This window comes from Ammospiza nelsoni, chromosome 5, assembly GCF_027579445.1.
Source record: "Ammospiza nelsoni isolate bAmmNel1 chromosome 5, bAmmNel1.pri, whole genome shotgun sequence".
Lineage (NCBI taxonomy): Eukaryota > Metazoa > Chordata > Aves > Passeriformes > Passerellidae > Ammospiza > Ammospiza nelsoni.
The window spans coordinates 26,210,933-26,237,858 of NC_080637.1; positions in this window are offsets into that span (position 1 = coordinate 26,210,933).

Here is a 26,926-nt window from a genome sequence, read left to right on the forward strand (position 1 = left end):
TCATCACTGGCATATGCTCTCCGCTTCATCTTGTATTTTGTTTCAGATCTTCCCTTGTCCTTATTTTGTAGTGATAGGTATCTGATATCTACCTTCTCCCTCAGAAATTATCTTGTGTTAAAAACCAGCCAGTCTACTCCATTTCATGGTTTATGAAAGGCTCAGCAAATAGAGGGATCAGGTCTGGATTTATTCTGAATCATTTGGTCATAGTATCTCAACACTCATCTTAGCAACTTCATATCCATCAGATGAAGAACCATAGAATCATAGAATGGTTAGGATTGGAAGTAACTTTAAAAATAGTTTCCTTCCAACTACCCTGCCATAGACAAGGATGCCACCCAAGATGCAGAAACCCTCAAAATTTACTTTTTAAATGCCAGTAAAAGCCTCAGAGTTGGTGGCCATGAGCTACAGCAATTTTTAGCAATATCATTTCACACGTGGCTTTACATACTTACGTACAATTTTGTATCTGTGTATCCCAAATTACAGAATTTTTCAATTCTAAGAAAACTTTCCTGCTAAGTTTAAATGTAAAGATAATCCTCAATATTTGTCTTTCTAGAGTTGAATATTTCGAAAACTCAGCGCTTTCTTTGCCATCAACATGTAAGGACAAGGGAAAAGAAGCATGTAAAGATGACTGCTTCCACAGCAAACTGCAACTGAATTATGTACACATGAATTATGTACACAGGCAGGAAGGCTCACATGACAGGCAAAATATTGGTATACTTGTTCAAAAAGTCCATAATCTCAGGACTAGAATAAGAAAATCAGCTGTGTGATTCAATATTCTTTTTTTTATTTATAAATTTACCTCAGATTTTGGTATCAATGTTTGGCAAAAAAATGCTGAATTTAATGACGGCTACATATTTTAATCTTTTCCATGACATTTCTTTACTGATAACTGCTTCCTACAAGTATGTAAGCAGCACACTCAACCTCTCAAGAAAAGAAAATGGATAAAAAATGGTTCATCTTGACAAAAAATTGTTTCCTAGGTAACAGCTGCTGGTGATAACAATCACACATCCACAGCTGCACATGGAAGCCATTTGCTCTGTGCACCTTTCACTGGTGGATAGAACTGCCTGGTTTTGAGCACTGTGTTTTGGCCCAACATCCCTTAACTGCAAAACAAGCAAGTACATAAAACACCTCCTTGCTGAGCACTCTTGTGCTGTGTACTGAGGCTGGTAACTGTGAAAAAAACAATTTCAGTCACAATGAAATTGAAAAATTTAGAGGTGCTTTGGTCATTAGGATGTTCTGGAAGCAAAATTCTAGATGCTTCTCACTATTTGTAAATGAGGCTTGATGACAACACAGGCTCCCCCACCTGAAAAAAAGCAGGAGCTGCCCAGTAGTTCTTTCTGTTACTGTTCTGTTTAGTAGTCTATAAATGCATCCTGTGTAATTAAAGCAAGACCTTTATGTTAGCAATTTAATTCTTGAGTTCTCATTTTTTATAAAAGAGGAAAAGAAATATTCATTTAAACAGAAAGAAGTATTGTATCATAAAAATAATTCAGGGATGTGCAGGTCTAATGAATTGTGATGGACAATTTTATTCCACTTTACAACAAACCTCTCACAGCAATTTGAAGTTTCTTAAAATACTATTTTTTTTTCTAGCTATGCAGTATAAGTTATTTTATTGTGTCGCATTATCAATCAGAATTGCATATTTCATTTAATAATTGTTACCTCATCAGTTTAGTTCCAAGAGTGCTTTGCAAAAATTGTTCCTTTGTCTGTGTATGATTGCATATGCAGTTATGCTTCTCCATAAATGAGCCAATGTGATTAACATTAAAAACAATTTTAAGGCCTTTTTTATGATTTTTACTCTGATGAAAATATTGCCTCTTAATGAACCCTAATGAAACAGTACTTTACTCAAGGTGTGAAAAGTTGCCAAGAGGTGTAAACCAGTTATTATGACAAAAAAGCATGAGTTTGGAAGAGCCATTTCTCTCATGAAGAGTGTGTGTGAAAAAGCAGAATGAAGAAATCCTTAGGGAAAAAATTAATTTTAATAAGCTTGCACAAAGATTGCATGCGTGCACAAAGACTGTGTAAATCTAAGCTCCAAGTATAATTGGGTAATACAATAATCACCTAGAAACTTGAAATAAGAATCCTAAACTGTCTTGCCAGTCTGTGAACAAAGCTTAGTTGCCATTGCCAAATGACAACAATTTTGTGCTGGAGATGGCTCAGGTGAAGGCCCTGGCCACATTCCCCTCCCAGAGGCACAAGCTTCCTCCATGGACTACCCAGCCTCTTGCAGCAATTGCTTTGATGCTTTGCTTTCCTTTCCTTTCATGATTGCTTCCTTATGTCCTGGGGTATTCCACACTGTCTGTGCAGTTTTTGTCATGGTTTACCTTGAGGAAATGAAGACTCAAATAAATATAGAACCTCGATAAAGTTATTAATGCAATAAGGTAGAAAATGAAAATGAAAAGGAAAAGCATTTCTAGAATCATTCACACTCTTTGTCCTTGGCAGGCTCTATCTTCTTTTCAGGCCTGTCCTTTTGTGACGCCAGCAAAATCTTACTAGAGGGAGCACAGTATGCTGAGTGTGAAGGTGCCAGGAGATGAGCTGATGCAACTGTCATGTACCTGGCAGACTGGCTTTTCCTGATGTATGAATACCCATGTACATATCTTTACTGGGAAGGATCTGCCATGTGTGAAGTTCAGTCCCATGAACTGACTAATTCAAACCATGCGCATTCATAAAAAAGTATTGGGGTGTTTATGACTAGAGACTTTACTGACAGAGTACAAATATTCTCTCTGTGAATGTATATTCCTCTGCACACCATTGAGCAGTGGCAAAGAGCTGCTTCTTCTGGGGATCTTCTATCCATCTGATGTTATCCACTTGATACAGTGGAAGAAGTTCAAAGGCCTTTCTCTAACAAAAAATCAGTTCCTTCCTTTTCTACAGATGTGCAGAAGCAAGAGGGTGTCTGCAGTGTAATGTAGGGAGGACACACTGAAAATACACAGGAAAAATTCATGTGGTCACCAATGTGGATTATTCAATAGGAGTGATACACGAGTTGGTGAATATGAAGAGGTCAAAAGCAAAACATAAATTAAATACTGGTGGAAAAAAGTGCAATGGAAGTGATCTATTTTAGCATAAATCCATCCCTCCACTAGAAAGAAGTGATTAAATTTCTTTTAAAATTCACTTATCCAGTTCCCATCAACATCATATCGAGAACTCCTGTGTAACAGACTTCTTCATGCATTTGCAAAATTCCTACTTGCAAAAATTCAGTCTCCTCCTAGATTCCAAAAAGTATTCCCTTATGTCTAGCATCTCCCATGTATTTGTCCCGATCACAATTTGTTAAGAAAAGGACTGATAAAATTAAACATAAACTGTTACATACTCAAGCACAGTAAACAAAGACCACACAGTCTAATATCAACAATCAGTAGTAGAAGAATCCTGTCTCAAGCATCCATAATTTTATAATTTTACTTGAAGCTTGACCATACAGATATCAAGGCAGAGACAATTACATTGGAGAATATATTTTCAATAATATTCCTTCATCCTTCTCTCAATTTATGTAGCCCTGGAAAAGTTCTCTGCCGGGAGTCCAGAGGCTGGACCAGCTGGTCAAGGACATTCATTTCACCACTACCACTGCCATCCTCTAGCTGTAGTGCTTGAATACCACCCAGGTAATTGTGTGTTTTCTGCTCACTGATGCTGCCAAGATGCATAATAAGGATCATTTTTTCTCTCTGTTTAATTTTCACTGTTTAGCTGTACTTTTCCTTCCATAAATTAATTTTTTTTACCTTTTTTCTCACTCTTATCCACTCATTTGTAAGTGTGACTAATTTTAATTACTCTGGCTCTCCCCTCTGGGAGGTGAACAGGAGGCTTGATATTGCTTTGGATTGGTGCCCAAAAGGGCTGCACGTTCATTGGCCACCTGTGTATTTTCAAATAAGACAAGAGAACATCAGCAATATTGTGAAGCAAACCCACCTCAGGAATGCAATAAACTGGAGGGGAAGAGTGTCCCATGCTTTTCTCACACAAGATGCAGGCAGGATATGAAACTTTGTGCTCTACATGATGAAGGTAGATCAGATGAAGTAGGACAAATTCAGTGTGGCCCATGAGCTGGCTCTGCTCAGTCACACTTTCACATGTCTGTGGTGTTAAAAATATATGATACTATTTAATATACAAGAGGAATAAGCAGCTTCTGGTTATTCATCTCGTAGGTGCCCAGTGCCATGGGATGTTGCAATCTCACAGTGAGGCACTTTTTGACTATTGTGTGTATCCAACAGGCAGCAGCATGAGTACTGCTGCAGAGGAGATGAACTAGTTCACACAGCAGTGATGGCTTGTGTGACTGACTTGGATGGGCATGTAGTCTAGACTGCCAGCTGGGGTAAGAGGAAATAAAGCAGGAATTCACCACAAAAGAAGACATCTGAGTAGACTCTGAAGCTAAAAATATATTTTTTATTTATCTTAGCATATTTCTCAGGCATTCCAATAGGTAATTCACATTAAGAACAGGAAATGCCTCTGAAGTACAATGTCTTCAGAGAAAACTGGAAAAGAAATTTGAATCTCTACACAAGAAGCATTAGAAATCATGAGAACTTAAACACACAGCTTGAGAAAAGCGGAACGCGTAAGAGTGATTTCACTACAGTAAAATAGAGAGGACTTCTAGGCATGTTAGTCTCAGATATTTGGAATAGCTGGGGAACTGACAGATATTTTAGCATGTCATCAGTGATTCATTTGTGTGTCATCAGCAACAATTTGTTAGCAGATAGTCTATTATAAAAAGAAATAAGTCATGGCCTTTGTGAGCCTGAATTAAATGTGATATCTTTCTAAATCTCAATAACCTCAATAAAATAAACTCAATAAACACTTCTCTGCCAATTAACCTAGTGGCAGCAGCACTGGCTGATTACTCTGTGACTATTTCAGCTTTCACACAAGAGGGATAATTTTCCTAAAAACGATTTTGCTTTGTTCATTTTATGGTCAAGTTTCTCACCAATGTTATTGCATACATTCATTTCTTTAAGGCAGAGTTTTAATGGCCAGATCAGAAAAATAATTTTGTGTAGGTTTAAAAACCTAAAGCCAAAATGAAGCTTTAGGTCCCCTTTCTCTTTTCCCTCTAGCCTGCCCAATAACCTGGGAAGTATGAGAATCATAAATACTGTCAGTTTCTCCAGAATTTCCTGTATGTTTACTGTTCTGCTTCTGACCATGACCAGCTTTAGGGCAGTCTGACATTTCTTTCATGCCCGGCCCATGAATGATTCTCCATTCAGCTCCTCTTCAGTACACGATTTATTAGACATTGCTAGATCAAATCTAGTGAATATAACTCTGAAAAAAAATTCTGCTTGAAATGGTCTTCCCAAAAGCTCAGTGGTTTCTGTAGTCACGCGCCATGTGGGAAGCATACACTCAGATTTGTCTAAGGGGATATGAACTCTCATTTCCCAAGACACTTTTGTAACCACTGGATGGTCAGGTATCTTTAGGTGAAATACTCCTTATAACAGTTTTCTCCACCTCTAGTGTCAGCTTCTAATGTCCTTGGGCACTTAGTGTTCTAACCACTAAATCACACGTATATGAAGTTACTTGGAGCTTTCTCTGGCTCTGAGAATATATAACCAGTCTACACAGATGGAATCAAAATGTTCCACTGTCCTCTGTCATAACTTGAATAATATGTTTCCTTAGGACATTAAGTGAATTTAGAAATTTAGATTATGAATTCCTGAGGTTAAAAAAAAAAAAAAAAAAGTTAAGGGTTATGTCACTTTTGTTTCCTACGGTGTTTGGCTAGTGAGACTTATCTCAGTTTCTGAGGACTTATAAATAAAAAAAAGGTTCTGCAAATGGCATTTTGAAGAGAAATGGCATCTTCTGTCAATAGCGTTCAGTACATGATGAATACACAGCCTGAAACTCTGTGCCCATTCTTCAGCGTTTCCCTAGGGATCTTGATTTTGCAATTGGGCCCATGATATCCTTAAAATCAAGCACATGTCCAAGGAGAGTATTAGATCTCCTAAACAAATATTGTTCAAGCAAGTTCATACATAGATGCATTCTCTGTTCTTACAAAGTTCTTCTTGCAATAAAAATCACTCATGAGAAGTCTGGATAGAGTGTGATAATAACAATGAAGCTGAGTACATTTAGTTCAGGTAACAAAAAAATGTGCTCTGAAGTATACATAACTTTCCTTTATAAATAGAATAGCTGAAAACTCTTCACTCTTAGCCAAATTAAAAAGAAGAAAATCAACAGAAAATTAATTATATGGCTCAGATAGGAGAAATCAAAGATATTAATTTAGGATGCACCTTCAAATGACCTCTATATGGAGAAGATTTACGTACAAAGGAACCAGTAAAATTTGCCAGGAAAAACCCAAATCCCTGCACCGTGTAATTTATTGGCACTAATATCTACTGTTATGAAACAAGATGCTCAAGAAATTAAGTCAAGTTTTCATGGAACAAACTTGAGTTTAAATGTGCCAGATTGTACAAGTGCAGAACTCCTTCCTCCTTTAGCAGCCTGGTACTCATAATAGAGTTGGTTTTATTTATGGAGAAAATTTTCAAGTTTGATATACTGTGTTGGCAATGTTGAAATGGATTTAGAGCAATTAATAGCTAATGTGGTAAATTGTTTCAGGGGAAACTGGACATTACTTTTTTTGTTGGTTCAGAAGGTGTTTAAGTAAGTTCGAGATGAAACAGTGATCTCAGAGAAAAGGAGGGTTCTCAACATTTGCACTTAATACTGAGCATGTTAGAGGAAATGGTTCATATGACATGGTTTATTATTCTAGAGTAGTGCTCAGTAAAAAACTCCTTAATTTTTAAGGAGGGTAGGGAAGAATTTGGGCAGTAATATTTTGAAGGTTTGTGGATATGGCACTTAGGGACATAGTGATCACTTAGGTTTAGTGATCAGCTTGGCAGTGCTGGATTAATGGCTGGATTCAATGATCTTAGAGGTCTTCTTTAGGTCCAACCTAAACAACTCTGGGATTCTGTGATATGTTATAATCAAAGTTTTTTTATAGGTCTGATTTCTTCATGCCTGGAAAGGGGAAACGGAGCTTCAATTTTGCAAGCATCCCAAACAAAAAATACTTTGAGAAAATGGCAAAAACCTGAAGAGGTTTTATCTCTCTAATATCAATTGAATAAGTACAATTATTCTTGATTGCTATTAAACAATTGTTCTAATATTTCACTATCATGGATAAGCTATTACTGAAATACAGAAGAATTTGAAAGTAATTTTTTTCTGTTTTCCTGCTGAATACCCAGACATTGAAATTTTTCTGAGCTTTTTTTGCTTTATTTCTCATCCTGCTCATTTCAGAGTCAAAACAGTCTATTTCATGCCTACTGGTTAGGCATTTTGAAGAGGAACCTGATCTGTAAGATATAAATGGATTATTTTGTTGTTCACATTCTCATTTTTTCTTGCTTTTCACCTCAGTATGGTAGTCTTTCAGCTCAGGAAACTGAAGTTACCCATGTGGGATGATCCCACATAAAATTTCTCAGTCAGGTGGCTAAGGACATCTGCTGGTTTTGTTCTGGATGTGCTTTTCCCCTGAAAATACAAAATAATTTTACACCTCTACCTTCTACCTTCTTTTGTACTACAGACTTAAAGGGTTCCATTTCCATATTGCTGGATTAATAGAGTATGTAAGTTCATACTGGGAGGTCTTCTAGAACATAAAGTAAACCGAAAGTGTCAAAGTAGTGCTAAACCCACAACAGTGTATAAAAAAGCTCAGAGATTGGTGACACTATTCTACAGTAGTTACACAATAATTTCTGAAGTTCTTATTTTCTTTTAGTCAAGTTAAATTCCGTGAGTCATATTCAATTCTGTGTATTTTATATATTCACATCTTATGTTTGTGGGCCTCATTTTTTCCATTGCAAATACCTATTTTACACAGGCTGGATCTCTCAGTTGCAGAAGTGTCACTCCTATTGTGTATTGGTATAACTGAAAGAACATTAGGATTTGTTGTGTAAATGTGAGAACCTGCCATCTGTTTGGCAACGGGAAGATAAAAACTGAGGGAAAACATTAGAGGTGTTAGAATACCTACCAGCTGGAAACTGAGGGAAAACATAGGAAGAAATAAAATATCTGCCAGTTGAAAGAAAGATGCAGCTGGTTGCAAAATGCCTGCTATAAGGGTGCAAATTCAGGCAGCAAGCTACAGAAAGACATGCTGGGAAATCGCTCCTAAAGACAGCATTGAACTAGAAAATTAGTAGATCTAAAGAAATTGCTGGGGAAGATGATCTTGAAAACACATTTTCTTTATTTTTCTGACACATTTTATGTCTATGATGTTTATATTTGCAGGGAAAAAAAAGCCAGTAGAAAATTATATTAAGGGAAGGAACAAAATAACTCCAGTAGGAAGAATTACAGGCCCATTGTCAACTCCACAGTGCTCTCTGTGTGGCTTGCTAATTAATAACTTCAAAAGCAGAGATAAACACTCTTTTGTTCCTGTTTATTTGATGATCTTGATTAATTAAAGTACAAGTTTCCTTTAAAAAGTCGAGACTGCCTTTAATTATATTACTAAGTGTGGCACTTTGTTCTTCAGTAGCATTGCACAGTGCATGCAGCCAGTTTTGCTGATTGAAGAGTTTTAAAAAATAAGGCAGGCTGTGTGGACATTTAGTAGCTGACTACAGCAAAATTGGTTAATGACTAGTATCATCTAAATGAGGCAGCAAGCTGAAAGACTCATAATCTCTCCCCATGCACAAATTTTAATTAAATAATTATAATGTCCTTGTTGTAATTATTTATCAGTAACTATGCTCCTGAGTATTGTCTCTTTTACTTTCATCTGTTCTCTCAGCTTAGCTGTACTATGAAAAAATCAGTTGCAAAGATCTGGTATGATTAATTCTTCTTACCGAGGGCCCTATTCTGCTGCCATTATTCAACCTGATTAGTGCTTTACTGCACAATTAGTCACATGGAGTTCAGCAGTTCTGGGGGTGTGCTGAGGCACTGTTCAAAGGGCGCCAGAATTGGACCCCAACTAACAGCAAATTTGGGACTGAGGGTCTAAAAGGATGGATAAGATAGCAATTCACATTTTCACCTTTTTGGTGAGAAGCCAGTCAAGAAAAGAGACCTGTAAAGGCTTTTTGTGCCTCTGAAGCTCATTCAAACACTTAGTACCTGTTCTTCCCGCTGGGGACATGGAAAGACAGCTCAGCCACCACAATCTTTAGCTCCTGCTGAAATATGGCTCCCATACCATTCTCTTTAAGCAGCTAAGCCAGACTCACTCATGTTTAAAATTACAGGTCTTGGAATATCAGTAGCTATCAATAGGATGCTCTTGGAATATCAGTAGCTATCAATAGGATGCTGTTCTTAAATAAAATTTAAAGTGTTTCATTGAGTTATTTTCTTTTAATTCATAAACTATCTTCATATGTAAGCATGAGAGCATGACTACTCAAATCCCAAATATACAGGTATCTCCTGTTGTGATATAATAGAGACCTAGTAACCAGAATATGATTAAAATGATAAACATTGACCTTGAGAATCTCAAAAATTTCTTCTTAAATCTGACAACAACCTTGAGATGCATTAAAATCTGAACAGAATAAAGTTACGTGAAGAAGCATGAGCTCTAAGAAGAAAAGAAAATCAAGAACTGCAGGGCAACTCTTTTAAAATATTTTTTTAAAATAAAAATATTTTAAAATATTTTAAAATAAAAACAGTCCTTGTGGAATATGTAGGGATGATATTTTCTTGAATGGGTAGCACAGGCATTATGGTATTATATGTGTGTGTTTTGTGTCTGTGTTTAAAGACACGACAAGCAGTTCTGGAAATAGGAGTGTCTCAGCATTTGAATTTCAAAAATAAAAAAAATGAGAATACCTTAAAGTATGTAATTATATTGCACAATTAAGAAGTGTCATATTATGAAACCCTATTCAATGGTGTGCAACAATGACAAAGTTGGAATGGCTTGGGAATCTGGATTTCTCAGAAATGCTGACTAAAATAAAATTTCATGCAGAAAATAAAGGAAAAAAGGACAACTTTATTCAGGGTATTCTGCAATAGTTAAGTTTACAAAAAAGATGGAGTTTACTCGTTTTATGTAATCTCTGTGAACAATCCAGAATTTCTCTCTTAAAACCTATCAGACATGAAGACTGTACTGGCTGTGCACAGGGACCACTCAGATCACTTCTTTGACAAAGGATTTAAAAGTTACCATAGAACATGGAATGGCCAAATGCAACATATATTTGTCTCTTCAGTCATAATACACAAACTCAAGAGGAAAGAGTTGATTCTTGAGCTGTACAAAAGAATTAATTAGGAAAGGGAAAACAAGAAGGTTAATCAAATGGAGACATGACCTGTTCACTTAGACAAAGCCAGATTTCAGAGTACTCTGCAGGTAGTACTTGGATCCCAGTGGGATCCAGCACATAACCTAACTCTGATGCATCTTCCTGGATAGTGTGGATGAAAATGATCTCTTTCTTCCAAGTAATGATTGTGTTTTCAGTCCCAAAAATTCATCCTAGTAGTTATCAGAACAAAAAAAGTCATGGTTGGCAGTGTCCCCTAGGCTAGGCTGCCTGCTTAACACTCCTTTTAAGAAAGTTACACAAAAAGAAAAATGAATATCAATCTTCTTTTAAACAGCTGGACTTCTCATGAGGAAAAAAAAAAAAATCTTTTGATATAGTGAAGTATAATTTCTGATGACAAATGTTTTAAAAAAGCTAATAGTCAAAATGCATTAAAACAAACAGTAAGAAATTCTTTCACTATGTCAGGAAGAATAGGATAAATAAGTACCTGGGTCAAATGGACCACTAAAGTTGTAATTAAAACCGATGAAGAGATTGTGGAGAAATTACATGAATTCTTTGTAATCAGACTTCACTAATGAGTATGAGGCAGACATTTCTAACTCAAGGTTAATTTTTACAGATGAAGCATTGTCAAAGAAAGTGGCCTCTGAATATGAGACATTTTAGCAACTAGATAAAGTTAATAGTAGAAAATCCCTGGGGCTGAATAATATTCATTTGAGAGTTTTAAAAAGGAAAAACAAAAAGTAGCTGAACTACTACCTAAAATAGGCAATATACCTCTAATAGCAGGAGCCATTCCTGAGGATTGATTTTTATCCAAGGGAAGAAAGAACAAAGGATGACCTTGGGAATTACAGAAAAAGGAACAGTGCTTTATAACCACTGAAATTGTCCAAAACCATTTTCATAACCAGTCATTAAAGAGCCTTTTTAAAACTACCTAGGTATGAGTGCTATAAATGTATGGTACGTTTTTAATTGATCTTTACATTTTCTCTGGGTGTAGTTTTTATTTTTTTCAACCTCACAAAATTTCAGGAAGGAAATTACAGATATTTGGAGAGGAATACAAGTAGGTACAATTTATCTTGACTTGCAAATTCTTCTAACAATATCCCTTGCCAAGGACTGTTGGCAAATATTAATGACAGCACATTGAGAACAAAAAATTCTGTCATGTGCCAAAAACAGTTTGGTGCATGGGATAAGGTTTGTGAGTCACCATCAGCCAGCCTATCTGAGTTATTCAAGATTTAACATGCTTTAAATTCACACATCCTGAAGGATAGCGATTTTTCCCAGGCAAATTCTTGCTTTGCCAGGGGAACTGTTTCACTTAAAAAGCCCCCCAAACCATCAGGAATGCCTGCAATCTTTGGGAGAGCCCAGCACGTCCCAGGTGAACCCTTGGGCTCTGGAGTGCATGCCTGCCTGGAGAACACAGGACGAATACTCGCTCCTCCTCCTCACATCCAGTGGGATGAACTGCACTGCAGAGCAACAGAGCTGTGGGCTCAGAATTTAAAAATAAACTGCAACCTACAGGAACACAACTACTGAAGGAGGGCATAGGCCAGGTTTTCGAAAAATTTGAGTGGAAATAGGTTTTTCCCATAAAAGAAGGCAAAAATATCAGCAAACATCTTAAAGCCAAACATTCAGGATGCTGTTATGCTTTAGCTCATATTTGAAGACAGCTAATGACTCTGGTTTTTTTAATGAAAAGAATTTTTTTTCATGAAAAAATAACCCTTTTAGGGGGGATATTTACTTTGCTAGTGATATTACGTTGTTGGAGAATATTGCAGAAATAAAGATTGTGAAAATAATGATGAATAATGGAGACTGCCTTATTCTGTAACACATTAAATTATTAGGAATAATTTGCAAAACTGTACACAGTGAATTACAAGATTAAAATTTTTTTAAAATAATTTTCAGTTCCAAGCTCTTTCATAACATATGGTCACCTGTAAAAGCAGTAGATTAATCTTGGAAAGTGAATTGCTGCTAAATCCAGCATTTTCTGTGATTTTCTTTTCATTAGCAGAAGGATAAGTTTTGGCAGGTGGCAGCTTGTGTTCTGTAATCACAGTTAAGCCTATGATAGTGTTTAGCAAAACAGTAACTATAGCTCCCACTGATTATTGACAACAGTGGGGGTAGAACAACAAAACTTTTGACATCATAACAACCCCAATGCTAGTTTAAGGAGAAGTCTCATAGCTTTTACTAATCTTTAGTCAGACCAATTGTGGCTTTGTTACATTTATGGAATATTCTTGTTGCTTAGATATCAAAGTATAAGTAACTAAGCTTTGATGTTTTCTTGTATTTGTATAGCTGAGATGTTCCTGCTTTCAAAAAGAGGAGACAATAGTAAATTAAATTAGTTCTTAATATAACCACACCATGCTAAGTCTTTTGTCAGTTTAATTGTGTTTATTAAAACTGTGATTTCTTCATGTTGTAACCAAATAGACCAGTCAAACTTTCCAGGGCATTGTAGACCAGGCCAGAGTGACTTTTTCATTTACATGTTAATGGAGTCTGCTCCAGTAGATTTAATTGAAGAACATGCAGAAAGATTTGTTTGCTCTGTGGACAGATGCAATGGAAAAATCTGTTTAAAGCTGTACACTAGGGTATGAATATTGATGTGACTGGGAAAGTAAATTATTATAGGAAAGTAATTTTTATCACAAACGCAATATAGTTTGAATTCCATGGAGGGAAAAACGTATATGCAGTTTCATACATGCTATAATTTCAAATAAGAGACTGAAGTGATTAAGAAAGTAATATACTCCTTGTTTCCCCTATTGTGCTTCCTGCAGTGTTACTGTATTTCTAGTTCCAAATGGCTGAGTCTCAACTGTCAAGGTGGACAACCTCAGGGGTGTGTGCAGTATGTCCTTGAAGCTCTCTGAATATTTCAGCTTGACCTATGCCTTTCCTTTTCCCTTCCTCTTCTCCATGTCTGCTTTTGAAGCCATGCGAAAACAGAACAGTTGCTTTAAGGAAACATAGGAAAGCAAGCCCAGCAAGAGATAGATATGCCTTGAGCAGCCTTTCCTTACAAAGGAAAATGAAGGACCATAGGCTGGGGCTGCATGAATTTGAAGCTGATGGGAAAACTGTGGGTATTCACCCATTTGTGTGCATGGAGCTAGGAGAAAAAGATGACTAAATTATTTAAATGAAGAAAAAGAGTCCAGACAAAAAACTCAACCCAACCAACCAAATGAAAACTCACCCTTGTGAATGATGTTTAGGCTGCTGCATTTTGAGACAATTCCTTTCAGAGAGACTAATTTTGACTGCAGACAGCCCAGAACTCAATTCACTTGAGAAAACACAAGAGGGAGTGCATCTCAGAGGTTCTTTGGTTCCAGCTATCATTGCAAGAGGACACAGATATCTTTCATATATCCTGTGTTATATCTGCCACCCCCATACAGATAGCTGAGATACTCTGGAGCCTCTAAAATGGCACTAGACACCTATGTTTAAGAAATGAGCTGAGTTTTCAGGACAGGATTTCGTTTGAGATTAAGACATCTGGATGTAGATATCTACATGCAGCTGTTGACACATGACCTGAGTACCTAAATCCCACTAAAAGGTAATAAAATAAGTTGCCAAAATATTGTGCAATTTGAGATGCTCTTGGGTTATCTGAGACATCCAGGTAGGGCTGGAAGTGAAACAGTCCTGAGACCTTTAGGAGTGGAAGATGAAGGCCAGGTGGGTCTCCTTATGCATTGGAAATGCCAACACCCAAGTTTGTTAAGTCAGCTAAACAGTGATTGCTATTTGGTATTCAGTGAATGCAAAAATAGTACAGTTTTCCTAAAAGCCAATTTCAGTGTTTTCCCAGAAACTAGCAAATTACACATCATATAATTTTGATGTTTTATGTTTTCTCACTTCTCATAAATGCAGCGTGGTTAATCACAGTATTGCCAAAGATGTGCTCAGAAACAAAGACATATTTGACATTGTTATAGAGATTGAAATGTAATTGGAATGCCACAGGTTTTTGGGGCAAATTTCAGGCCCACTGATCCCATTAACTCTCAGAGAACCAGAAAGCAATCAAAACATGATGATGCTCTTTGCTCTTTAACCATACCTTCTGCAAGCACAACAAGAAATAGTAAAACTTACAAAAGTTAAGGCAAACCACATCTCATGAGAATTCTCATGATCAGAAGAGAGACTGACAAAAAATTTGTGCCACAATTGAGCCACTACAGTAGCAGCCTGTGCCCCCTTTCTCCCTGGTCCCAGCCACATGCTCCTGCTATTTCTTGACACTTTCTTTGGCACTTTTCTGATCACATGGAAACAAGATTTAAGGGGTTAAATTGGCAGAAAACTAGCAATTTGCAGAGATGATGGGACATTTTTCTGCCAGTTTATTGAGTTGAGCCAGAGGTGGATGTGTGCCAAGCCAGCACAAATGGAGAAGATTGGACCAATGGTAAAAATGAGACACTTATCATAGAAGCTTGCTTTTAGGTGGACTGAAGTGTCAAAAATAACCATAGTCTCAGGTGGATGGGCCTGTTGTTTTTAAAACACTCTGGACCCTTGCAGCATTTACAATATGCCTTTAGGGTTATCTTTTCCAATGGAGAAGTGCTTTGAGTAATAAAAATTTTCATGCTTTTTTTTCCCTCTTACAGATTTCTAATGTATGGTGCTTTATGAAAGCTGGTGGAAACCCTGAGTTGTAGGAGTGCCAAACTCATCAGGCTATCAGGTAAGGGATAGATGAGCTGGGGAGTCCCACAGTATGCCAAGCCCAAAGCCAAGCTCTGCAGTGTGCCCTTTCTAGAGGCAACCCCCTCGTCCTGCCTTGGAGCTGTGTGGAGTCACAGCTGGCATTTATTTTGAGCAGCTGAAAACAGCAAACCCTGCACACAAATAGGCAGATAGGATTTCACATGTGTAATGGGAGTGTGGGGAGGGTGTCCTGTCCATCACACTGCATCTTCACACTAACCTGTAAATTAGCTTCACATTTGTTACAATTTGCACTACTGGCAAGCTTTTACCTTATAAAATCTCTTTCACGTGTTTATTTCTTTAAAATAAACACAGATCTAATAAGACTGAGTCAGCAGGCTTGGAGATGCTAATCTAGTCCTGTCAGATATGATGTTCTACAGAGTGTCCAATTTCTTTGGACAGGAGCTGGAATTGTTGGATACCAGCAGTTTGGTTGCTTAATGCAATATCCTAACAGCTGAAAGAAATTTGAAACAGTTAGTAGCCTTTATTTTAGAGCAAACAAAGACTAAAGTGGCAAAAAGGAAGAAAGAAACAAGAGGGCTGAAGCTCATACCTAAGATTTTTAATAGTATCACTCAGATGTAAATTCAGGTCAGCAATGAAATGTTGGCTTTGCTGTCCCCACAAATGCTATGGCTGCACTGGGATCTTTTGGGCATCCCCACTAATTCTACTGCTTTAGGTATGTTGATCAGGAGTCTGTGAAGAGAGAATGCAGGAAACAGCCCCTAAACTTAGATTCTCTGCCTCACACCTTGGTTAGATGCCTCAAGCAGTGTTAAACAGATGGTGTAAAACCCCTCTTTTCAATGTAAGTCAGTCAGTGGAGCATTTAAAAACATATACACTAACAGACTCTAGCAAACTGCAAGAGAGAACCTGGGGTCACTGCAAATGTTTCCAGCATTTGCATCTAAACAACAGGCACTCTGATGACACAGATTTAGAAGAAATACACTTATTTCACTGGGCTACATAAAATTGATGGAAAGAAATTAGCAGTAAAGAGTTTCCAGATCAGGGTTTGGCCTCTTGGGGGTAACAAAGTAGATTCTGAAAGATACAGAATGGCATTTCAGCAATTGGGTACCATGCTTTGCTAGGTTACTGAAGACGTTACCAGTAATGCATTGCTTAGTTGTACCCATGTACACCATTAAAGTTATTCCAGTGTGGCATAGAGTGAGCAAGTTGAGGTCAAAATATGCCAGCTGGAGAATATTAGGGAAAAATGTTCCTTCAATTTCTGCTTAATGTTCTGATAAAAATAAAGAAGCCACTCACTGGCACTGTGGATATGTTTACTTACACTACATTATGAGTACTCTTCTCAGAGTTACGCTGGCTCCTGCAATATCTCTTGCCATTTCCCATTCTTGAATTTCTTACATATTCTCCAGAAAGGAGCAGTTTATGTCTATCATGTTTCTTTTGCTGGAAAAAAAAAAGAAGGGAAAAATGTTATTAACTGTAGCAAGAATTTACTGTAGTTATTTCAGGGTTTTATTTTTACAATAAAACTATGTTAAAAGGAAAAAATTATATAAACACATAAGCCACGTTTGGCAATGGTACACATAAAAGTTTTATGGAGACAAAACCCTATAGGGCTCTTTTGGAGCTAATTATTCCAATATGCAAATTAAAATTGTGCATTATTCATTTTTGTCAAATAATTTTCATTTGCTTTGGTGTTCTTATAATAAAAATCTGCCAACAGGGTTTCCTCTTAACTCATCTAAGGAAGCCTGTGAAGAACACTCTATATTCAACCCTCTTTTAGATCACTGTGGCTTGAGAATACTTTTAATCTCTTTTCCATTTATAACTGTACTGCTTGACCTTTTTGCAGCAAGGTGTCTTGTATATAAAATGTCAAAGAGAGGATTATAGACATGGGACAAAGATATAGTTTAATTAAAAAAAGTCCTGTGAGACTGAAAAAGGTTACTGGCCCAGATCACAAATATTTAATGCCAGATTACTATTTATGATGTTAAAATAACAAAAAAGGGTTTATGGGTAACTTGTAATTGACCAACCTTTACAGGTGCATATGATAATATTAAGCTTCAAGTAATAACTTTCATATTAGCTTGGAAATTAGTTTTAAAATTTAAGAAATATTTCCTTAATGTTTTCTGTGTATCATAGAACTATCTTTACAACATGAAATAGGTTAATGGTTTAAAGTCTGTTTCTAATTCAAAATGGCTTTGTAGGAAAGCATAAAATAAAGTGTGAGTTTTTGAAATTTATTCTCATGTTCATTATTTTCCATCTCTGACATTTAAGCTTGGATAGGAGCATGGGTTCAATACTGAATGAATGATTGAGAAAGACCAATTTAGATTTTGTTGCTGATTTGCCCCACAGAAACAGTGAATACATTTCCAAGCTGAACAGTCCTACCAGACTTCTGCACTTCTGTTCACTCTGTGTGGTTATGAGATGGAACAATTGTTTTTGTACTTCATGAGCAAAGGGAAGGCCGTGTATAGGTATTTACCAGTTAATTTGGGAATCAAAATCAGTTCATGATGGTACTGCTAGATTTTGGCTCAAGATTGGGTGTTAACAAAACAGTGATTCAGCAATGGAGAAACAAGGAAATTTGAAGCCCAGTTTTAAGAATAGAGCACTCACAGATCTCCTTGGCTTTCACTGACAAGCTCATGGAGCCATCACAGAAAACCTGGCACACTATTTATGCAACTACTTCAGCAAAGGTGCAGTAAATGCATTGTGTAGTGATAGTTTGATTTTTATTTTTTAATATAAAACAAATTTTTGGGATTTTTGGTTAAACTTACTGTATGCAAATTGGCATAAAAGCATAGCTAGGTAACGTATAATACAGAATTTTCCTGTGTCTAAATATTTTTAGGGGAAAGTGAGGAAAAGGGTAGGATGAAAAAATCTTTCTCCTCATAGCAGTGATAATAAAAATCTGCTATAAATATCCATGGTTGAGTTTGAATCTGAGCAGAAATATTAAGAATATTATTAGAGAAGAACGCTACCAGAATTCTCATGAGAAGCCCCATGTCACTATGGGGCACTCTGGAGTTTCTAGTCTGAATGGAGAAAAAATCCTGCTAGTAAAGGCACTGCTTAGTTTTGTTTTGTTATGCCAGCTAGCATATTTCAATAATGATGATAGTATAGCAAGGGCAGGTAAAGAGAAGACTGACAATGAGGATGAGGATTTGGAGAGCAGATTGCCCAAAACATGATGACTGTACTTACACAACAAACTCTTGGGTGAAGGCATACAATAATTTTTATTTTGTAGTTCTGAAGAGCTGATGAATGAAAAAGCAGATATTCTAAATGAAGCTGTGTGGGTATTGCCTGCTTGGAGAGCAGCACATACAGTGCAGGTGGGATGATCCACCCCTGGATGTGCTCAAGGCCAGGCTGGATGGGGCCCTGCACAAACTGAGCTGGTGGGTGGCATCCCTGCCCAAGGCAGGGGGGATGGAACAGATGAACATAATGGTCCCTTACAACCCCAACCATTCTATGATTCTAGGATTTCAGAAAAAAAATCCAAAGCAACAGGATATCTGAAGTAATTGTAGTCTGATCTTAAGATTACACAGCATTACTACAGTAAATAAATGTTAATAATTAAAGACTTGTAAGTAAATAGAAAATGTAATACGATGCAATATGGATTTTCCAGGATCATCACTGGGATTTAATTTTTATCAGAAAAGAAATTTTATAAACACAGGAAACATGATGGATATCATCTAAGAGGAGGCAATAAATTAGGCACAGTGTCATGTAGAAATTGATAGATAAGTTACAGAAGATGGGCATTACCAAAGCAGTAAAGAAGACAGGGAAATGGTCGGGATTTTCTTGGGTCATTGTTAACATAGACATGAAAGACGAATTAGGGAAATTCTGCTTTTGAGTTCCTCCAGGTCACACTAACAAGCGGTGATTGATCTTCAGTTATAGAAAACCAGAATAACATACATTAAAACAATGAAGCCCCCCAATATTTTCAAAGTAAATAATATAAGAAGTCATTTGCTTGAAGGTCAGTGACAGAAGTTCCTTCTTCACTCTGCTGCCCTTCTGCTTCTCAGAACTCTCAGACTGTTGGGTATCCTGGAACAGAGACCTCCAATATCTACCAGTGTTATAAGTGGCCATGTAAAATAGCTAATAATTAGCAAACAGACCTGAACTGAGTGCCCAGACACTGTATTACCAAGATACTGTCATTCCTATGGGTCAATGAATATTGATCAAAACCAGAATTTTCTGCTGGGCAGTTTACACAGCTCCTACCCTGCTTATTGGCAGTGGGTTATTTCATTTTCCCCAGCTTACCTCTCCCATGTGCCATACAAACCTGGAGCCTAATCGACCTCTACGGTGCAGGGCTTGTACAGACTGAGCATTGTGACGCCTGGTGCTGTGGTTCCTTTGTCCTCTTGTGGATGTAATCCTCAACACCTGTACATTATACAAAGATAAGCACAAATCAGATGTTTATTTAGTTATTGCACATGCCTATCATTTCAACTGGCATAGGTTGTTAGTGTTCAATCCAAGGTTTGGAGTGCACATAATTATGGACCTGCAAACAAATGCCATGGATTTTTACATTCAGGAATATTTGGTATGTGTGCAGCTTTTAATAAATATTTTGTGGAAGCAGAACTCACTGGTGTAACTTTATTTTTCTGGATCACAGAGCTGTATTAAAACACACAAACCCTTTCATTTTCAACATGCAGATAACAGTCATAGAACTTGACACTTTGCTCATCCTGCTGTACACTTCCTTTTGGTTCTGAAAGAATATGAAGTTTTGATATAATGAAGGGGAAATACATTTAGGAACACCAACTACTGTGGTCCTGTGGGTTCTGTCAAATGCCGTCTATGCCACCAGATTTACAGTTCAGATTTCTCACCTGTGTCATTGTTGCCATGTAACCATTTCCCATCCTGTGAAAAATAATGGACTGATCCTGCAAACATGACAGGGACACACCTCATGTTGACTTTACTGGTTCCAGCCTTTACTTCATCTCTATTGATCTGAAAGGCAAAATCAGAAAGGATTATCGTGATCTGACATCATTATTCTTAGGCACGGAGTTCAGATTTTGCCAGTTTCTATTGGATCCCAGTAAAACACAAGCAAAGGTCTCCCACAGTATGTCAGCAAAAAATTACTCCCAAATATATATGCTTTTTTCTAGGGTGATGTTTTTCAGACACAGGGCCATGACTCTTGTCTAGGTGTGCAGAGAATGACAGGGATATCCTCCAGTACCCTACTTTCTGATCATCCTTTTCAATTCTTACTCTGCTGGGTAAGACTTTAAAAACATGAGTTTAAAAACATGGCTTTGTAAAATACCTATATTACCTATACCTAGAATTATATTACTTATATTAATTATATTACCTATTACCTAATTACCTACACCTAGAATTTGGTGCAGTGATACTCATTTGAATCAACAGAGGGTCTGAAAAATTGGTCTTAGGACAAGCAGATTGTTCATTCTCTGCAAGTGCCCTGAGCACCTTCCTTATGTAGCAGACCACTTAGTTGGGGTAAATACACACCCAGGGTACTGTTTCACATTACAGATAAACTAAACTGAGGGCTTGCTTCCAGCAAAAGCAGGAGGTGTCAGTCTCTTTCCCACCTACTTTGTTCCTTCCTCTTCTGTGTCTGCTCCCAAATGCTTGATGTTTCCTTCCTTTGCAGTGCTCTGGCACTCATCTGATCCCACAATAATCTGGGTAAATATGCTAACCTTGCAAAAAAAAAAAGAATAATTTTGTGGTGTTTTTTGCTAGGGTTTCTTTCTGCAGAAAGAAATTGGCCTCTTCAGCCATTCACTGAGCATTGGCTAGGTCTGGTGGCAGGCCACAGCCAGGCTTCAGTCCACAGTGTGTGTGCAGGGAAAGCAGGGGTGCAGGGCAGGGCAGTGGGGTCCCACCGAGGTAACAAGGAGCCAGTACCTCTGTCACCACCACCCTCGAGTATGAAGCTGAAGGCAAAACTTTTGGAGTGTTAGACATTACCTTCAGTTCAGCTTCTGTTCTCCTCTCCCCTTGAATTCCCCTTGAACTTGGTGAATCCTCAATTTTCTGGTTTCAAGAGAGGTTTTATTGGATTACAACTGAATATGCAGAATGTACATTTTAAAAGACACACAAAGGAGCATCATAAACCCTCTGTCCTTTGTACATTTCTAAGGTAGTCATAACTACATCCCAGACCCTAGAAGCCATACCAGGTAACAGACTTAGACACCCAGTTATCTATAACTACAAAGCAGGCCAGCACTTTGTGCAGTGCACATTTTTGATCTGCAAATTTGAAAACCGAAAACCTTTTCAGGCATGTTCACATTTCTTGAGCAAAACTCATTTAAATTCTTAGGGCTGATCTTAAACTGCAAGCTGGCTCACTTGATTTGTTATATGCCCAGTAGCTATTGACAAAGATATTATTCACTGTTCCAGTCTTTCTTTTTTTTTCACACAGAAATCTTCCTTATATTCTTGTGTCTTTCACAAGTACTATTTTCCATAATCCATCAGATTTCATATTATCAGATTGTTTGAAGATGTATGTTCAGATTTCTTTGCTTGCTTAGCAGTATGTAAACACTGGAGACCTCAGTTAGATTTATATGACAAAGGAAGTGACAGGATCTCTTTGACAAAGCCAAGCAAGGAGTCTAAAGTGTTCGACTTCTGGAAGTTGTAGATTGAAATTAGTGCTTAGGACTTGTCCTCCACCAGTGGCACAGCAGGTACACAGTGTAATTTACCCCTATAAGCCAGTGAGTAAATTCAGGGTTCCTGTGGGGACTGAGGTAACTGCCCTTTTCAAAAGCTAAAATTGGTGTCTATCAAGAATTTTGCCCCATATTTGAGAGTTGCCCTTATTTTTCTGTGGGAGAACATCCTGTCATAGAAGACAGGACTAAAAGTGGTGATTCATTGGGTCCTTATATTTGAGTACAATTCAATCTTAGTTCTAGATGTTTATACATCTATATATAATATAAAAATTAATAATGAATAGGATGTTATTATAAATACAGAGAAGCATTCACCAGTTCAGTTGTTCACTTGGAAGTTGTAGGTATTTAAATAAATTATTACGGAGTAGACACAGATTTAACTGAGGATAAGAACATAATTTGCCACATTTCACAGTTATCAAATCTACAGTTTTTGCAGTGGCATATCTTCTCTTGGGGAGAGTTTTGTCTTGAGAACTTTTTTACAGGCCATGTGAGAAAACCTGTCCTACTGCATGTCACTAGAGTGTGTGCTCTTGGGTGCTGTAGGTTTACTGACAGCAGTATTGCAGATAAGCAGTGGAAGGTCCACAGTGTGATTTTTTGGCACAGTGCTATGGCCAATGTGTTGTCATTGCCATTCAGGTTCTACATGCAGCTCCTTCAAATCAAGCTGTCCAACAATTTGTCCAGCATTATCTGCTACTGTGGTGGAAGTTTTCTTATCCCATTATCAATTTCTTACTAAACAAACTGAAAACAGACCTTAAAATGTTCTATTTTCAAGTCAGGTTTTGAAACCCATATGATCACCTGCTCCTCAGGGCCACTGAAGTCTTTCATGATGTAGCAATATGTTTTATAATATAAGGAAATATATGTGAAAATATGTGGACAATTTATAGTATCACTAACCCTACCTATCATGACATTACTTAATCTCAGAAGACCTAATTTTCTTTGAAGTTATCTTGAAAGTCATCATCAGAAATCATAGGTCCTAGGTTGTGGAATTCCAGGAACCATGGAAAATGCAAGAAAGGGTAAGTAAATGACTCTCAGTTTCTGGTATGCTCTGAGTCCACCAGATTGGTGTGCCTGTTCAAAGAAGCTTTAAAAGGGTCAGATTTGGCCAGCTGGGAATCCCTGCTGTAGTGCCCATATGTTTTAACAGGTGGAAGGGTTGCTCAGCTCTTCACTCTTCTGCTAGGAAGTGGGCGATGCTTGGAGTTACCCGGGGTTCCCACTGGGCTGGACCAGTTCCAGCACTCTGAAACTGCAGCAAACAGGGCAAGGAAGGGGCATTTAGAAAATCAATCTTTAACCCCTGTGCAGTGGAGAGAAATAGCTTCCTTCAGGGCACATAGAGGGCAGGTGAACTGGGCTCCTGCTTTCAGTCTCTTTTCAGTGACTCTGCTGGCATCTCAGGGAGATTGCATAATTGGTCCTCTCTGATACACTGGTATAAGTAATGATAAAAATCATGCCCATTTGCTCCATAATTTAATATGTAATTTCTACCAAAATGCATGAAATTCATAATCACCATTGTAGTTCTATTTTTATTATTCACATCCCATTCCCTGAATAAAAGGCATATGGAGAGGGAGAGAGATACATGGAAATCAAGTTAATACTGAGGAAATGTGTCAAATAAAGTCCTTGGAAGCTTTCAAGGTCAGCAAGATGTAAAAGTGTGCAGGAAACCTTAGAATTTAGTAAGTAAAATGACCTCACATTTATGAGAACTCAGGTAGAAGAATATGGCTTTGCATTTGCCCTACTGCTGTTCACATTTCCAGTAGTTTTAGTTTGTTGTTCTTAATAAGAAGAGATTATTGGAGCAAATAAGCAGCATAAATTTACACCTCCATCTGTGGCAGGCAACAACTGCTGTGCAACTGAAGGGAGAGTTCTCACTCCATGCATTTGAGGACAGTATTTCCAGAGGAATCTCTCAGGACTCATCACTAGTCTTCAAACTGAGAGAAAATTACAGAGAAACGTTCACTGTCAGGTGAAAAGCAACAAAAAGCTTTATAAATAAGTATTTCCATAGCCCAGGAATATTTAGGATTTCATGGTAATGTAAAGGACCTTTACAACATATCATGACACACTTTTGATATTTATAATATTGCATAGCCAAGGAACTTTAAGCTGTAGAACAATTTTTTTTATAGTTTTAACAAGGTTATAAGTCCAATGAAATATATTTGAAACCCATTAAAAAAGTAATACATGACTTTTTTAGCACATTTTCCATCCACTTTAAAAGGCATTAAAAATCTGTCAGAATTTGAGATTCCTTTGGATGCAATTTTGCATGTCTGTTTTGAGGGAAATTTTGAAATTTTCAAAGCTTTCATGTAAAGCCTGACCTACAGGAACTCTAATCCCCCAAAATTAGTAAAGCACGTGTCTTCAGTGCCACTGATTTTTTACCTCACTTGAAAATGCAGCAGCTGTCTGCCATGACAGTTACAAATCTGTCAGGTTATGTAAACTGGGAAAAAAAAACCAAAGAAGAAGTATCAAAAGGGATGCCTGCAGTTTCTGAGAATTTCAGCTGCTCATTCTGTCTTCCTGGGTTTTTGGGCTCTTGCTGCACAGGAAGGACTTGAGAAGCTCTGGTATCCAGGGGTAGAGATGGTAAAAAAGGCTCATTAGAAAGGTAGGAATGACATTGCTGTCTGCTGGAACCCCTGGTTTCCTTAGGCAAAGCTTTTCCTGGTCCTTAGCAAGCTCCAAAACAAACTTCTAGAAAACAAGGTAATAATAGATTGAAATGTTACCCGTATTTCAAAAGAGATTTACCAAATATACATGCCCCTATATAGTTAATCTTATTTAAAAGTAATTTTCCAGGAAGAAAATTCTGAAGGTGCAAACCATCTCTCTTCAGACCTCTGGCATTGCAGTTAGTTGGGCTCCCCTGGAAGAGTGACTGAGCAGTCAGGGATAAAAATAAACCACTGGTTCACATGTCATTCATGCTCACAGACATTCAGGACATGCTGACCAAGCAGTGTTTGACCAATTAAAGTGGCTCTTTTGTGTTATTTTTTATTAACTGCTCCACTGATAATTACTATGACTACTAAAGGAGTGTCAAAAGTTGCAGTGGTTTTGGTCTATGCTAATGTTTCTACATTATCTGTCCTTTGTGCCTATCAAGGTTTTTATTCCATTTAACCTCTAGGGAACCTCTAGAAGAACTGTTCTAGCTCCAATAATATTCAACTTTATATGATTCCCAGGATCCTTTTTAACAAGCTCCTCTACCATACCTAGCACAGGGACTAAATGTGTTTGCGTTGGTGATATACTTTGCTGTCAGCCTGTGATCAGGTGCTCATGCCAGTTTCATTAGCTTTTTTGGCAGTTCTTTATGCAAATTATTACAAACTTCAGCTAATTCATTTTCAGGGTCTAGCAGAAGTGGTTGGAATTGATTTTTAGGGGCTTATTTTACACCTGCTGGAGAGACAGAAAACATGGTGGTACCCCGTGGCTCATGCAGTTCAAGGAGGTCCTAACAGTCCTTCAGGGTGAATTTTTGCTATTGTCTCCTTCTCAACAGGTTTGGTCTGCAGGGGAGATACAGGAACATTGTGAATTGGTGATAACTACACGGAGCTGTGTCAGCAGACTAGCTCTTGCATATCCATGTTAGCAATGATGAAGAGTATGTTTCTCTCTAGGCCAAAATCTGTTTTAACTTCTGGCTCTGATTAGGCCATTGGAGCAGGAGTTTATGCCCAGAGCTATGAAAGGGAGATTTGAGGTGCTCCTACCATGATGTGTGTTAGAAAACACAGAGCCTCTGAGTTTGATTACTCTTATTCTCTCTTTTCAAATCATCACCTCTAGACTGCCTTTTCAGACAGACACCTCCTGAACAGAGAAGATTCAGGTTGTGTCCATTACACCCAGTAACAGCATGGACTGAAGGGTTAGCTGAGTTAGAACTGTAAAGTGTGCATGACAAAAAATTCTAGAGTAGTTTGCAATTTTTCTCCTGGGTAATACCCAGAGGAGGTGTAGCTAGATGGAATTCACATGCTGCTAGCTTAAGCATTAACATGTTTACCACTCCAATGCAGATACCCAGAGACACAGACTGCTTCCTGGACAGGTGGACACCAGTCAGACAAGAGATGTTGTAATAATCTGTTCTTTGATCTTTCTGAGGTCTCCAAAATTTCTACTAGCTTAGACCACAGTTCAAATAATGATAACATTTTTCTCTTGAGTCCTTCAGTTATTAACTTCTAGAATTACAACAATTTCTTTTCTATCAGTGGGTTTTTTTAATTTTTTAATGTATTTCACAGCTTTGACATATAAAATACCTCATAGGTAAGTTTTTTTTCAAGAACAAGTAAAACCAACGTCACACATTTGTGAATAAAAAAATAGATGGTGGCTCATAGACATGTACAGCTCAGGGTGTTTTACCTCTTCTACCCAGCAGATATTTTCACTTGAGTTCAGGAAATTTGATCTTTTCTTCGTGATAAATAAGAGTATTGCTGAAGCTGATGTTCTTCATCCCCTCCTGCTCAGTCCTGGATGCCCAGCTGGAGTCTTTGGGCAAGAAGAGCTAAGATATGGTAGGTGTGGCCAACTTTAGGGACATAAGACTGAGGGTCAGGTGAGTTATGGCAGGCACTGGTGGCACAGTAGAGAATACTGGAGAGATTCTGTGTGTAGAGTCTTCAGGAGAAGACCATACCTTGTTCATGTGTTTCATATTATAGGGCAGATTCATATTGTTGGGCAGATTCATATGTAAAGGACAGAACTGGTGATTTGCCTCCAAAGGTAGTCAGTTACAACAGT